The sequence below is a fragment of the Pinus tabuliformis genome, chromosome 3_1 (assembly GCF_031772625.1).
Source record: "Pinus tabuliformis cultivar Carrire ecotype Pingquan chromosome 3_1, CPIR1, whole genome shotgun sequence".
Classification (NCBI taxonomy): Eukaryota; Viridiplantae; Streptophyta; class Pinopsida; order Pinales; family Pinaceae; genus Pinus; species Pinus tabuliformis.
This window is the reverse complement of record NC_142301.1, coordinates 887,495,895-887,508,531: the sequence shown is the minus strand read 5'-3', so window position 1 is coordinate 887,508,531 and position 12,637 is coordinate 887,495,895. Positions and strand designations below refer to the sequence as shown.

Genomic DNA, 12,637 nt, shown 5'->3' with positions numbered 1-12,637 from the left:
TCGTATCCTAGATATATCATCTGGGGAGCAGGAACTATTGTGTTCATCAATGCTGACTTCAAAATCTCCGAAGAACGGTTCACAAGCACCATTGTGGTCATTACCACTTGCTTGAGCAAGGAGACAAAAATTCCAGACTCGTACCAACCTGTGTAGCTGCACTTATTGAACCTAATTTCCAACAAGTAGCATGTGGGCATAGCCTTATGGTGGCTCTCACAACCTCGGGGCATGTATATACAATGGGTAGCCCTGTTAATGGCCAATTGGGAAATCCTCAAGCTGATGGGAAGGTTCCAGTATGTGTCAAAGGTAAGCTTCGTAATGAATTTGTAGAGCATATAGCATGTGGTGCTTATCATGTTGCAGTTTTGAAATCAAAATCATAAGTGTACACATGGGGAAAGGGAGAAAATGGACAGTTAAATCATGGTGACATTGAATATATAAATTCTTCAACTTTGGTTGAAGCATTAAAAGGAAAACAAGTCAAAAGTATAGCATGTGGTTCTAATTTCATAGCATTTATTTGTCTTAATAAGTGGGTATCAGGTATTGACCAATCTACATGTTCAAGTTGTCGGCTTCCATTTGGTTTTACAAGAAAATGTCACAATTGCTATAATTTTGGGCTTGTTTTTTGCCATGTGTGCAGTGCTGAGAAGTCCTTCGAGGCTTCTTTAGCTCCAAATCCTAACAAGCCATTTCGTGTTTGTGATAATTGTTATATCAAGTTGAAGGCTATTGAATTTGGTTTAATATACAATACTTTGGGGATCAAAAGAGGAAATGCCAATCAACATTCCCATGATTATGAGGAGAAACAAGAAAAGTTTGATGCCAAAACACCTTTATTGTTTTCTAGGTTCTCTAACATGGAATTATCTAAACAAACTCTGAGTAGATACACGCATTTAGAAGAAATAGGAAGATGGAATTCCATAGAAGTCGAGTATCTCCAGTTCCGAATGGAAATACACCATGGGGGAACACAAATATTTCAATACCCATGAGTCCCATTTTTTGTTCTTCCAAGAAATTTTTCTCTACATCTCTTCTTGTGTCTAGAATTGTTTCTCAGGCATCATCACCAATTTCAAGGCGTCCCCGTCCACCTCGATCTGCAACTCCCAACTCCAAATATTTCAGAACTAACTTCAAAACTTTTGTTTGATAATAAGAAGAAGGTGAATGATACGTTAAGCTAGGCAATTTTCTAGAGGTATCCATATGTTTGCTACAAGCTGAAGCTAAAAAAAAAAAAAAAATGTTGGTTGGCCTGGTGACTATGGCTAGTTGTGAGATACAAGAAGAACTCATGCACTTATTAAGAAACCTGTGTTATGTCAATTCAGATCTCTGGCAGTCATCTAAGGGGCGAGGAGAGAATTCAGATTTTAATTTCATTCCTTGGCCTATCTAATGAGCAACAACAGGAGCATGTCATTTTTTTCTTTCTATTTTGTCCGTAAAAGTCGATGACAGTAAATGGGCAATTACAGCAGCAGGTGGGATACCTCCACTTGTCCAGCTGCTCGAATATGGATCCTGGAAAGCAAAAGAGAATGCTACGCTTTTGCTAGGAAATTTATGTTCTCATAGTGAAGAAATTCATGCTTGTGTTCAAATTACAGATGATGTTCCAACCCTCCTGTGGCTCTTGAGAAATGCTGGTCCAAAGGGACAAGAAGTTGTTGTTAAGGCGCTTAAGCATCATATTAGAGATGCAGATGCTCCCATTGTTAACCAGTTGGTGATTTTACTATGGGGGAATAAACCAAACTCAAAAGTACATGTGATATTGGTGTTTCCAGTCAGCATATTAACTCGGGTGATTATAGTGGACTCTATTTAACTCTTAAGGTTGCAGTATCTTTAGTCATTTGCCGAAGTTAGTGCTACAAATTAAAGACTAAGCTCTATTATCAGTATTGGGTTGACTTCATTCTAGTACAGGGCAACAAGTCTCCTTTTCTACAGGTTGAAATATCAGTCCCTTAATTCTAATCATCAATGGCCATACTCCGACATCTTTATTAAATGTTTTAAAGTGAAATATGAACCTGTTATGAATGTTTATTTGTTACTAAGGAAAAGGGTGAACTTATCTTTTTAGAAAGGAGACAAGTGGTAGAACATTCCAAATTCAAAATCGAGGAATTTGACTCAAGCAGTTCAACAAACAAAGGTAGAATATTAAGCACTAGTGAAACAATTCCAGATTTCAAGGCACAATACTTGCAAACAGTTCAAAGTTTCCAGCAGATAAATTAGAGATATTATTTTATTTTTAGTTATTGTTCATGATTTTATTCCAAAATTATTGTAACAGTTTAGGAGAGATTTATTCGTTTCATTTTTAATGTAAAGGGGTTGGCTTTTGATGCCAAAACTTTTCATCTTTGTAAAACTTTGATTACAAAATTCTTAATTGAAGCCTTCTGGCTCCAGTTCATGACAAAACTTGTGTTTCCTGTATGTTTTTCTGGTGTTTTCATACCTTATTTCTGCACATGTTCCAAGTAACATAGGAGATTATGGGTAAGAATAGATTGAGTATCAATATCTCTAAAATCCCCTGCAAAGGTATAATCATTTAAAGAGATTAGTTTATTGGACAACCTATCTGAGATAGCTCCTCTACATCTTTAAATTGTTGCTTCCTGCCATCTCTTGAAAGTGTCTTGTTTGGCTATAGAAATCTTTTACACGCATCCAAATTTGCCTGGTTGATTAAGTATTCATTATGACTGCTTAAGTATCAGGAATTCCCTCATATTCTTCTTTCAAATCTTTTAAAAATCATGTTGTTCTGTCAAACTAGATGCTAACACTTTGACCAAGGATTTTGCAAGAGAGGGATTTATTCATGAACATAGATTGGTAATCACTGAAAACCACCCATATTAAATTATAAATCTAGCCATTGTGCTTCATAGGTTGTTGTCCAGTGATAGTGAACAACGTTAAACAAGGCCTCGTAAAATTTGAGGGAGATCCCTCTGGTTCAAGGGCCAGCTTGAACCTAAAGACTGATCGAGCTTGTTTTTCAGCATAGTTTTTGCAGCCAAGGGCTGCCTACTAGAAACAGGTACAAGATTTGGCGTCATTGTCAGGGAGCGAAGTAACGAAGATGTCTTTCCCCGGAGAATGATAAAGACTAGATCTACTCTTTGCTGGTGAACAAAGACTAGACAGTTGATATTGGTTGCATTGCTTTCACCTGGCGACTCCACTTTGTCATATGGCGATTCCACTGGTTTCCGGATTCAGCTGGTTCAAAATGATAAGTGCATATCTGGCTATGATAATAGCATGCAACTGTATGTTTTTCTTCTTCATAGCAATAGTTGCATTCAACAACATATATTTCTACTTCTTGATGATGACCAGAAGTCTCAAACATCAAAAAAGGATACAATTTTCTGAGTTCACATGTAATTATATGTTGCCTATGGGGTTTGAGTTTTATATTGTAAATATGTTTCGAGTTTTCAACTGTTGGCAAAGTGATCAACTAGTAAATCCACTCCTCACTTGGTTACATTGGAAAGTAGATTACACCTAACAGTGCAAATGTTTAGTTCAGTTAGGTAAAGGTTGTGTGGGGTTGAATTAGTTATTTTCAGATTCAGTGAGTGTTAGATTATTCAATTTTGGTGTGCAGTATATGGGTTGATTTAAGTCTCAACGAAGCATATTGTAGATGAGATTGCTACAATTAGAATTTTCTTTCCTAAAATAAATGAGACTTGAAACAAGAATATTGAAATAAGCAATAAGTTGCAGTTTGACAGATTTTGGAATAGTGTATAGTTTTCAGATTTCAACGTGCTTGCAATTCACAAGTACAAGTTTTACTGTGCAGTTGCAGGATATTCAAATGACATGATTGATTCATGGAGATTGGTTATACTTTTACATGATTACAGATGAATTGTTGATGGTTTCATGGTATGATTCCATGCTCAACACTTAAGGTAGCTGGTGATCCAGGTGGCTCCAGAGACACACATAGGACAAAGAGGGCTTATGGAAGCTTGAAAATCAAAGTGAACAGAATGCTTTTGAACCAAGACCAGAGCGTAGATCTCGTCGTCCTGATCACAGCGGTGCAAATGGTTTGTCAATCCGAGCTCGTATGAGGGAGAACGAGCCAGTCAAAGTTTTGGTTGACTTTTGCTGATTGGGCAGGCTTAATGGAGACACAATTTGGAAGTTTTCCGGTGGACGGAATCCGGCCAACTCTGGCCAGATTCCGGGAAAATATGTGGCATGTTTAATTTGATTCCTTCGGTCAAATTTTGGAATTTTCGAAATGGCCTTATTATTATTAAAAATTAAAAAAAATATAGATAAATGAGGTGGCGGGCCACCACCCCCACCACCCCACGGCTTTCCATAAGCATATGTTAATCATTTTTATGTGGAGGCCAACGGGGATTGAACCCGCTCGGCCCACGTGGGCCGGCCCCCACCGGGGGCCCCATGAAACAACCATACACTAATACCATAAATGCACCCACACCATTTTAATACAACGCCATCCAAAAAGATACGGAGGTTATGGGGTGGGCCACCCAATGCGGACCTGACCCCCCAACAGAGAAATAAATTTTCGGTTTTATAAAACAATAGGGGTATTAAAATGGAGGGGTCGGCGTTTGACCACCCGACCTCCTCCTTACTAATCACCTCCTCATACAAATCCGCCTAAACAGCATTTCTTGTTTAATCCGCCACCAAAAACTTATATAAACCCGTCATTTGTCAGTGCACCCAGGCATGGAGGAGTAGGGGTGCACACGAAAATCGAGGCGATAATTTTTTTAATTTATTTATTGCAGGGGGGACCATGATTGAGCGAAATTTCCAGGAGGGTGAAATTTTTGCAGTGTCCAAATTGGACAAATTTTATGTCGATCTTACACCTCTCAGCGACACGAACCCGATGGCATAGTCAGTTTCCTGATATTGGCAGCAGATTTACAGAGGACCTGGAAGAGGGAATCTTTAAGGAATCTAGGTGGAATCTAAAAGATTCCTTGAGCCCCAGATTTTCATTTTCTCATAATTCAGAAATTTGACAGTCGATTTTGCACTATTCGATGCCAAAAATTTGACGGTGTACTTAGATTTTCCATTTTCTCATTTCATTTTTCAATCACTTTTCAAAGTGGAGTGCAGGTGTCAGCATTCATGTGCAAGCAGCCATTCCATGCCGCGAGATTGATGGTACGACAAACTTCAGCAGTTTGACATCCTTTCCTTCAAATGGCTCGGGATGTGAGGTATATGCAATGTGTTCATGTACTTCTTTTTTCTATGCATTGTGTTGCACAGATCCCAGTTTGATGTTTGATGTGGGATCTTATTTCTTACTTGTCTCATAATTCCTGCTTGATGTGATGCAAAATCATTTGTCGGATGCACTTGTTGTCATGATTCGTCATGTTTTGTTTGAGTTCCCTTGGTCGTCATGTTGATGGGATACTCATGTGTTTCCATGTATGATTACATTGAAATCCCTTTTATGCCATGTCAGCGAGATGCTCATTCTCATCATGCATGAGTTTATGTCATACTGATAGGAATCCTTTTTGACTGAGGGTTCCTATAGCAGAACATCTCTTGGCACCACTCCTATGTGAGGGAATTTTCCTTGTATGATAGAGATGTAACCTCTTATGTACATCATCGCTATTGACAACACTTAATGCAGCGGCCTACACCATCTTGACACTGAGGCCCGGAGACGTAATCCCTCCTAGATGAACTCCGTTATTAATGGCTTATGTTTTCATGTGTTGATGAATGTCATATTTCTCTCCTTTACAGCATGCAGATGTATTCATTTATGTTCTTTTAAAAATGCAATTTAACACATCACGGAAGTAAAAGGTCTTGGAAGGGTCCTTTGTCACACTCGGACCCGGATCAGCTGGTCTACTAGTTCTCTACGTCCCACAAGGGAAGGTAGTCCCTAGTTGGAGCCGATGTTGTAGCTTTTTCTGACACCCGGAAAGTTACAATTTTTATTTTTATTTTACCCAGTCTACCTTTTAGCTAAATCTTTGGGCATATATAAATTCATGGAAACATGGTTGCTCGACTAATTTTGAATATTTTAAATACTTAATTTTATTAAAAATATAAAATTAATTATATTTTTTTATTATTTTTATTTAAAATTAAAAATTGTTTGAAAAAAAAAGTTGGGCTTGTCACCCAATCTTTAAGTTTGACATCAAATTTAAGCCCATCAAACACCGAAGTCAAGTTTGCTACCAACCAAAAGCAACGCAAGTCAGAAACTAGTCAATGACATACACAAATCAAAGCATGGGAGGAGCCCACAAGGGCATGCATTTCATTCAACCACGCCTTTACAAATATTGAATACAATGGTGTATATAAACACCATTTATATTCCTCACCTTGTACATATGGGATAAAACTCTCATGGAGAGCTAAACTTCAAAGTCAAAGTAGCATATAAGTCAAAGACAAATATAACAAGCGTCAAGATAAGGAAGGGCAAGGATAATGTCCAAGCAGTTTTTAATGGTATAGTTTGTCACTACGAAATTAACGGTTTTCATTCCATTTTGGACCCCCAAGATCATTCGATCTTTAACAGCAGGGGGGGGTCAGAAGCCTTGTTTTGAAAAAAACACCTGTGATCACATGGCATCATTTGGAGCATTTCGGTCCCCCCAGGTTGAAAACTACTTACCATGTGCAGCCCCCACTCCCCCCCCCCAAAAAAAACATCAACTTATGCTTTCAGTACAACAGGTTGAGTAGTGTTTTGTCAAATACAAAGCCCTTAACCAACAATGTTGGCAATAGTTACCTATGCCAACAACCAAGGGCAAGAGTTTGGGTGGTGAGATTCCTACCATCCACGGGTTGTGCATCTCCTGGAGTGCACACTGCATAGTTGACCTATTATTGGATATTTGTTCACAATGCCTCTTGTGAGTAGAGCCATCTAGAGTCAACAATGTAAGAATTCTCTGGGTTTTATACCAAAGGTGAAGAATCTCATGGAGTAGGGTGATACATCTCTGTTCTCATACTATCTATTTTGATCGTGAAAGAACTATGTCTGGGATTGCAGACATCTGAAATATGACTTTTTCCTAATATCTATGCTTCCTACGTATGATCCATTACAATTTATTGATACAGAGTTTGGTATCCTAGATATATCATCTGGGGAGCAAGAAAGATTGCGTTCATCAATGCTGACTTCAAAATCTCTGAAGAACGATTCACAAACACCATTGTGGTCATTACCACTTGCTTGTGCAAGGAGAAAAAAATTCCAGACTCATTCCAACCTGTGTAGCTACACTTATTAAACCTAATTTCCAACAAGTAGCATGTGGGCATAGCCTTACGGTGGCTCTCACAACCTCGGGGCATGTATATATAATGGGTAGCCCTGTTAATGGTCAATTGGGAAATCCTCAAGCTGTTGGGAAGCTTCCAATATGTGTGGAAGGTAAGCTTCATAATGAATATGTAGAGCATATAACTTGTGGCCATGTTGTAGTTATGACATCAAAATCAGAAGTGTACACATGGGGAAAGGGAGGAAATGGACAGTTAAGTCATGGTGACATTGAAGATAGAAATTCTCCAACTTTCGTTGAAGCATTAACAAGCAAACAAGTCAAAAGTGTAGCATGCGGTTCTAGTTTCACATCAACTATTTGTGGTAATAAGTGGGTATCAAGTGCTGACCAATCTATGTGTTCAGGTTGTCATCTTCCATTTGGTTTTTCAAGACAACGTCACAATTGCTATAATTATGGGCTTGTTTTCTGCCATGCGTGTAGTGTCGAGAAGTCCTTCGAGGATTCTTTAACTCCAAATCCTCACAAGACATTTCATGTTTGTGATAATTGTTATATCAAGTTTAAGGCTATTGAAGCTGGTTTAATATACAACACTTTGGGGTTCAAAAGAGGAAATGTCAATCAACATTCCCATGTTTCTGAGGAGAAACAAGAAAAGTTTGATGCAAAAACACCTTTACAGTTTTCCAAGTTCTCTAACATGGATTCATCTAAACAAACTCTGAGTAGATACGCCTTTAGAAGAAATAGGAAGATGGAATTCTATAGCAGACGAGTATCTCCAATTCCGAATAGCAATACACCGTGGGGGAACACAAATATTTCAGTACCCATGAGTCCCATTTTTGGTTCTTCCAAAAAAAAATTATCTGCATCTCTTCTTGTGTCTAGAATTGTTTCTCGGGCATTATCACTAATTTCAAGGCGTTCCCGTCCACCTCGGTCTACAACTCCCAACTCCAAAAAATTCAGGCCTAACTTCAAAACTTTTGGTCGATAATAAGAAGAAGGCGAATGATACATTAAGCCAGGAAATTTTCTAGAGGTATCTATAGGTTGTCTACATGCTAAAGCAAAAAAAAAAAAAATGTTGGTTGGGCTGGTGACTATGGCTAGTTGTGAGATACAAGAAGAACTCATGCACTTATTAAGAAACCTATGTTCTGTCAATTCAGATCTTTGACTATCGTCTAAGGGGTGAGAAGGAAATCAATTTTTAATCTCATTCCTTGGCCTATCTACTGAGTAACAACAAGAGCATGTCGTTGCTTTGCTTTCTATTTTGTCTGTAGAAGTCGAAGACAGTAAATGGGCAATTACAGCAGCAAGTAGGATACCTCCACTTGTCTAGCTGCTCAAATCTGGATCCTGGAAATCAAAAGAGAATGTTTCACTTTTGCTAGGAAATTTATGTTCTCGTAGTGAAGAAATTTGTGCTTGTGTTTAAAGTACATATGTTGTTCCAACCCTCCTATGGCTCTTGAGAAATGCTGGTCCAAAGGGACAAGAAGTTGCTGCTAAGGAGCTTAAGCATCTTATTAGAGATGCAGAGATGCTGCCATTGTTAACCAGTTAGTGGTTTTACTATGGGGGAATAAACCAAACTCAAAAGTACATGTGATAATGGTGTTTCTAGTCAGATGGTTAACCCGGGCAATTATTGTGCACGCTATTTAGTTCTTAACGTGGCAGTATCTTTAGTAATTTACAGAAGTTAGTGCTACAAACTAGAGACTAAACTCTATTATCACTACTGGGTTGAGTTCATTTTGGTATAGGGCAAGAAATCTCCTTTTCTACAAGTTGAAATATCAGTCCCTTAATTCTAATCATCAATGGCCATACTCTGACATCTTTAATAAATGTTTTAAGTAAAATACGAACCTGTTATAAATGTTTATTTGTTACTAAGGAAAGGGGTGATCTTATCTTTTGAGAAAGGAGACAAGTGGCAGAACATTCCAAATTCAATTCCAATGAATTTGACTCAAGCAGTTCAATAAACAAAGGCAGAATATTAAGCACCAGTGAACCAATTCCAGATTTCAAGGAACAATACTTGCAAACAATTCAAAGTTTCCAGCAGATAAATTAGAGATATCATTCTATTTTCAGTTATTATTCAGGATTTTATTCAAGAATTATTGTAAGAGTTTAGGAGAGATTTATTCTATATATTGTTTCATTTGTATTGTAAAAGGGTTGGCTTTTGTTGCCAAAACCTTTCAGCTTTGTAAAACTTTGATTACATAATTCTTAATTGAAGTCTTCCAGCTCTAGTTCATGACAGAACTTGTGTTTCCTGTATGTTTTTCTAGTGTTTTCATACCTTATTTCTACACATGTTCAAAGTAACATAGGAGATTTTGGGTAAGAATAGATAAAGTATTAATCTATCTGAAATCCCCTGCAAAGTTATAATCATTTAAAGAGATTAGTTTATTGGACAGTCTGTCTAAGATAGCTCCTCTACATCTTTAAATTGTTGCCTCCTGTCATCTCTTGAATGTGTCTTGTTTGGCTATAGAAATCTTCTACACGCATCCAAATTTGCGTGGTTGATTAAGTATACAGTATGGCTACTTAATTATCAGGAAGTCCCTCATATTCTTCTTTCAAATCATTTAAAAATCATGTTATCTTGCCAAACTAGATGCTGACACTTTGACCAAGGATTCTGCAGAAGAAGGATTATTCATGAACAGAGATTCGTAATCACCAACAACCACCCAAATTAAATTATAAATCTAGGCATTGTGCTTCATAGGATACTGTCCAATGACAATGAACAACGTTAAACATTTGGGGGAGCCCCCTTTGATTCAAGGCCCAGCTTGAACCTAAAGACTGGTCAAGTTGGCTTTTCGGCGTAGTTTTTGTAGCCAAGGTCTGCCTACGAGAAACAGGTACAACAAGACACTTGATCTTTGCAAAGCAAATACATGATTTTTAAAATTTTTTGTTGGTTTAAAAAAAAAAAAAAAAAAAAAAAACAAAAACTTCTAATAGAACCATTTCATCTATTACTTAGACTACTAAAACTTAATTCATAATCTTGTTAAATAATGTCATAGCCATTAATTATTAATCCATTCATAAATTATAGTGTTTAATTATGGATTTATTTATTTATAATTTTTCAGTTTCACTTATAAATTGAAATGGACATTTTTATATCTATTATTTACTATAATTATTGTTAAAGTGTTTAATTTATCTCTCGCAGATATATATGTGTATATATATGTATTTTAATTTATTAATCATATATATATAGTTATATTTTATATTAATTATTTTAATGGACCATGAACATAATTTGTATAATAAATATAATCAAATCATTAATTGTTGATCTATCTTTCAGTGAAAACCACATGGGAAAGGTTTTGTCAACATTCATAATATGATAGCTCAACATTCATAATATGGATCACAAAAGCCTAAATTCACAAATAATTTATCTTTATATTTGTATGCAATATTTAATGATTTAATGTATCACATACATAATTTCTATAATACATTTATTACTATATTAAATTTTCATAATCAAATTTAATTGTCTTACATTAATATTAGTTATTTTTTATTAATCTTGATTGATTTTAAAAATATTATTAAATTATTAAAAAAAATTATTTCTATTAAAATAAAAATTATATGTAAATATCACTTGAGTCTATAACTTATTAAATTATTCATTTTTACTCACTAGATTTGTTTGTGTTAAAGTAACTCTTGAGAAAAGTGTTATTGAATTATATTTAAATATCACTTGAATCTATAACTTATTAAATGATTCATTTGTAGTCACTCGATTTGTTTGTGTTGAAGTAGCTCTTGAGAAAATTGTTATTGAATTATATTTAAATATCACTTGAGTCTATAACTTATTAAATGATTCATTTTTAGTCACTAGATTTGTTCGTGTTAAAGTAGCTCTTGAGAAAAGTGTTGTTGCCAATGGTTTAGTTATAATTGATGGTTTTGTAACTTATATTTATTTAATATATCAGTTTTAACCCATGGTATATTAGTTATTTTTATTAATCTTGATTGATTTTTAAAATATTACTAAATTATTAAAAATAAAAATTATATGTAAATATCACTTGAGTCTATAACTTATTAAATGATTCATTTTAGTCACTGGATTTGTTTGTGTTAAAGTAACTTCTTGAGAAAAGTGTTATTGAATTATATTTAAATATCACTTGAATCTATAACTTATCAAATGATTCATTTGTAGTCATTGGATTTGTTTGTGTTAAAGCATCTCTTGAGAAAAGTGTTATTGAATTATATTTAAATGTCATTTGAATCTATGACTTATTAAATGATTCATTTGTAGTCACTCAATTTGTTTTTGTTAAAGTAGCTCTTGAGAAAAGTGTTATTGAATTATATTTAAATGTCATTTGAATCTATAACTTATTAAATGATTAATTTTTAGTCACTGGATTTGTTTGTTTTAAAGTAGTTCTTGTTTGTTTGTCAAGTTGTTTGTGATCCCTGTAAAAGTCACCCAGGGTGCCACACCAACCCTTAGTTGTATGGATTTCTTTTAGCATGGGCACAACCACCTCAGTGAGGTTTGATCCTAGATCACCTTGCTCACAAGGCCCATCCTCAACCAATTGTGCTAGTAAGACTTGACTTCCTAATTTCTTAATTTTTATTATTTATTTGTTTTTTATATTGACTACTAATAAATGATTAATTACTTTATTTTCTTCATTATTTATTTATTTAGCTATTTATTTAATTTAATATAATATATATATATATATATATATATATATATTAAGTTTGAACATTTATTATTTTAATTTATTTTTAAGTTTTTAGAATTAATTGTTTTGATTATTTAAGTTTGACCTAAATATTTTTTTATTTTATTAATTGTTTTAGTGTTTTGATTATTTAGGTTTGACCCAAATATTTACTTTTAAGTTTGACAATTTTTATTTTTATTTTTATTTTTTTATATATTTAAGTTTGACCCAAATATTAATTTTGTTTTATTAATTGTTTCGATAATTTAGGTTTGACCTAAATATTATTTTAATATTAGATATTCATTTGATTAAAAAACTTCTTTTGATTAATTATTTTCCTTAATTCAATATTAACAACTATATTCTAACAATTATTTCCTTACGCGACATTGTGATCTTTGGAGAGATGGCGGAGATGGAATGGAGAACCAGCTGGGGTTAGGGTTTCGACTGGACTCTGCAACTTTCTCAGCATCTACAACCATCTGC

The 12,637-nt window shown here is 34.9% G+C and overlaps 1 pseudogene; it reads left to right on the top strand.

Annotated features, from left to right (window-relative positions):
* Nucleotides 1-242: 242 nt before the first annotated feature.
* LOC149190461 (PH, RCC1 and FYVE domains-containing protein 1-like) lies at nt 243-8,410 on the top strand (annotated as a pseudogene).
* The last annotated feature ends 4,227 nt before the right edge of the window (nt 8,411-12,637 follow it).